Below are 3,813 nucleotides of genomic sequence, written 5' to 3' on the forward strand. Positions count from 1 at the left end.
TGTGTGTGTGTGTGTGTGTGTGTGTGTGTGTGTCAGCACGCGCCGGCGAGCAGGCTGGTGTCGCCTTTATAATAGCTGGCAGGAGGAAGGAGGTTAAAAAAAAGATGAACAGATGAGAGGTGGAGACTAAAGAAAGAGAGCGAGTGGGAGCCAAAAACAGACAAAGAATGAGAGGGAATGAAAAGAAAAACAGAAAAACTAAATAAAGGACAGGGAAAAGGAAGGAATAACGAGGGCAAAGGGGTGAAGACAGAAGAAGATAGGGAGGACGCCGCCGCTTGAGTCTGAATAAAACATTATATCAGCAAAGAAGTGAGAGAGGAGGGAGGGAGGGAGGGTGAGAGTCATGGTTTACAAGAAGAAGGGAGGATGGAGTGTGGGGGAGGGAGCTATGAGGAGAGAAAGGAGAGCGGTAAAAAGGTAGGATGGAAGTAGAGAAGGAGTTTAAAGTCAGCTGAATAAGTGCCTTTATGTCACATTCACTGGAGCAGATGATGTCATATTATCCTATTTTAAGTAATTCTGGTCACCTGACGCTAACTGCTCTTATTATCATCATGATAACCTCTTTATTATACTTTGCGTGTCCGCCTCAGTCTTGTTCAAAGTGGACTTTATGTGCTGTGCTTATTATTTTAAACCCATCTTGTGTTCTACATAAAACTTACTCTGCAGCGCCGTCACAAATGTAGTGCAGTAAAAAAGCTGAAAAGTAGTTTAGCAGAAGCATAAAGTAGCATAGTACAACTGCAAGTACCTCAAATTTGAATTTAAGTACCCTTAAGCAACAGTAGGTAGTTTCTTGTCCACTCACTCTCGACTTTTTAATTCTTAATGTTTACATACTTTGTCCACTGAATTAAATTTATTTAATTTGGTTTATTTAGAAGCCTAAATGTCTAAAAACCGATGACGTCCAGTACTTCAGACTTCTGATATCTTTATTTGGAGCTTCCTGAGCAGGACGATTGCCAGGAGTTTAGAAAAAGCAGTGTATTTATTGACCTTAAAGTTGGATATCGAAAACAACATGGTGATAATAATAATGTCTCTTGGTGTCATTAATGGTAGCTTTGGTAGCAAGTAATCTGTCTTTTAGTTTGTCTTTCTGTCCAATACTCAGTGGAAAAGACAGTGGAGTAAAATGCTCTGAGGCTCCACACTTGCTTTAGTTTAGCTGTAATATAAACTTCACCGGCTGTGTCTTCATAAGCTTTTTCCTCGCTGTGTTTTCTGTGATGCCAGACTCTGGGATGACTTCCACTCTTGGCTCTGCCTCCTGACTAGATGATGCATTCAGTTTAAAACCAGCCTCCCACTGCAGTCATAAGCTTGTGGTGTTAACGCTTGCTGTGTTTTCTCCTGCCAGTTACTGGGATAACTTCCACTCCTGTGCCACGACGGCGCTGGCGGACTGCCAGGAGGGAGCGACGGACCTCTGGGAGAAACTGAAAAAGGAGTCCCGCAGCCTGGATTTCCGTGGGAGTTTGTTTGAACTCTGTGGCGGCGGCAATGCAGCCCCCAGATCAGCCGACGCCAGGGGCCTCGCCTTGGTCCTAACCACACTGCCCACCATACTGACTTGGCTGGCGTTTTAACAGAAACGAGGAAAAACATAAAACAAAACACAAAGTGAAAAGAAGAAAAAAAAAAAAAGGGAAAATACAAATGAAAAAAGAAAATAGAAAAAGAGCGATAACTTCTCCTCGATACAGAAAAAACAACTTCAAAAGGACCGAGTTTGAATTCATCACCAGAAAACGACACCCCAAATGGATTTTTACTACATCACTGTACGGCGGCCTGGCTTGCCGTCCTGGGACATCTGCAGGCCATCCTCCTGGAGCGCTCATCCAATCACACACTGACCTGACCCTGAGGTCGATAACATGAAATATTCAACACGCCGTCGAGCTGAAACGATGACAGTGATGAAAATTTGATGGATCCTTGCCCGCTTACAATCGTGGAATTACACAGTATTAAAGTCAACTATGAATTATTAATGTTTAGTAGGCTAGGCCTAGATAGCACTATGTGCCTGCTGGGTGCTGACACAGTATCAGGCTATATATTAGGGTTCCCATATAGCCTATGGTACATATTCATGTGCAACGCGAGGCAGCGCTTAACACCACAAAATCAATAAGACAAGCCGAAGCCTAGAGCCCAGACCAGTCGCCTCATTTCCATCACAGACAGTTTTTCCTTTTGTATTGCGCCAAGTTGACTGTGTTGAGCCCGGTAGGTTTGTTGGACTGAACACTTGATGCCAATGTAATATTTGTATTGTTATTGGCTGTTTGTCTTGCTCAGGCCACGGTTACACCAGCTTTTATTACAGCGGCAATTTGCACCAAGTTTAAGTAATTTGAATGGAGTCGTCATAACCGGAAACATTAGTTTTGTCCTTGATGAACACTGATGATGACAGTATTGACCTTTGACCCATGCAGCATGGCTTGCAGTCAATCGTGTGGCAGCGGTGGATTTTACTTTTGATTGTTGAACTGGCTAGCTTGCTATGCCGCTAGCTACCACTTATAAAATCGACGCCGTGTGAAGAAATCTCACTCTACTGTTTTCTGGTGTGACCGTGGCCTTATTTGTCCCCACCAAGATCTGAGGTGCAGGAGTGAGATCGCAAAGCCTGCTTTTCATTAAATAACAGTTTAGACTGATGTTAAATTGCATGATGAAAGTTCAGACAGTCTCAAAACATTTCAGGAAATGAGCACAAACTCTGAAATGTTGATTCATCCCATTGACATAAAGGAATATGGAATAACAGCAAGGAAGTGGACATAGCTTTAAACTTTTGGTCCCATGAGTTGTTTCCACCTTGCCAAAATGTTTCTTGACTTTATCCAGCAAGGTTTATGGATCGACTGCTGCTGATTGGACTTCAATCTCAGCCCAAATCAGTACCAACAACTCTGGTCAAATCTGGCATTTTCACTAAAATGCAATGGATGGCTATGTGTGTTAAAATAGATTGGATTAGCCAGAAATTCACTTTAGTAACCACACAAGATTTGGTCAGGTTAGTTAACAGTTTATATGGTTAAACAGACAATGTTTGGTTAAACAACTACAAAAGATTAGGTCAGGTTAGCTAACAGTTTACACTAAAAAAAACAGACAATGTTTAGGTTAACAAATAAACAATATTAGGCCAGGTTAGCTAACAGTTTGTATGGTTAAACAGACAATGTTTGGGTTAACAACTAAACCTGAGATCACGTTAGTTAACAGTTTATAGTCTAAAACAGACAATGTTTGGTTAAATAACTGAGTAAGATTAGGCCAGGTTAGCTAACAGTTTATAGTCTAAAACAGACCATGTTTGGCTAAACAACTTAAAAAGATTAGGTCAGGTTAGCTAACAGTTTATCATCTAAAACAGACAATGTTTAGGTTAACAACTAAACAAGATTGGGTCAGGTTAGCTAACAGTTTATAGTCTAAAACAGACAATGTTTAGGTTAACAACTAAACAAGATTGGGTCAGGTTAGCTAACAGTTTATAGTCTAAAACAGACAATGTTTGGTTAAACAACTAAAAAAGATTAGGTCAGGTTAGCTAACAGTTTATACTAAAAAGACAGACAATGTTTAGGTTAACAACTGAACAAGATTAGGTCAGGTTAGCTAACAGTTTATACTAAAAAGACAGACAATGTTTAGGTTAACAACTGAACAAGATTAGGTCAGGTTAGCTAACAGTTTATAGTCTAAAACAGACAACTAAACAAGATTAGGTCAGGTTAGCTAACAGTTAATAGTCTAAAAAAGACAACTAAACAAGATTAG

The sequence above is a fragment of the Micropterus dolomieu genome, linkage group LG01 (assembly GCF_021292245.1).
Source record: "Micropterus dolomieu isolate WLL.071019.BEF.003 ecotype Adirondacks linkage group LG01, ASM2129224v1, whole genome shotgun sequence".
Taxonomy (NCBI): Eukaryota; Metazoa; Chordata; class Actinopteri; order Centrarchiformes; family Centrarchidae; genus Micropterus; species Micropterus dolomieu.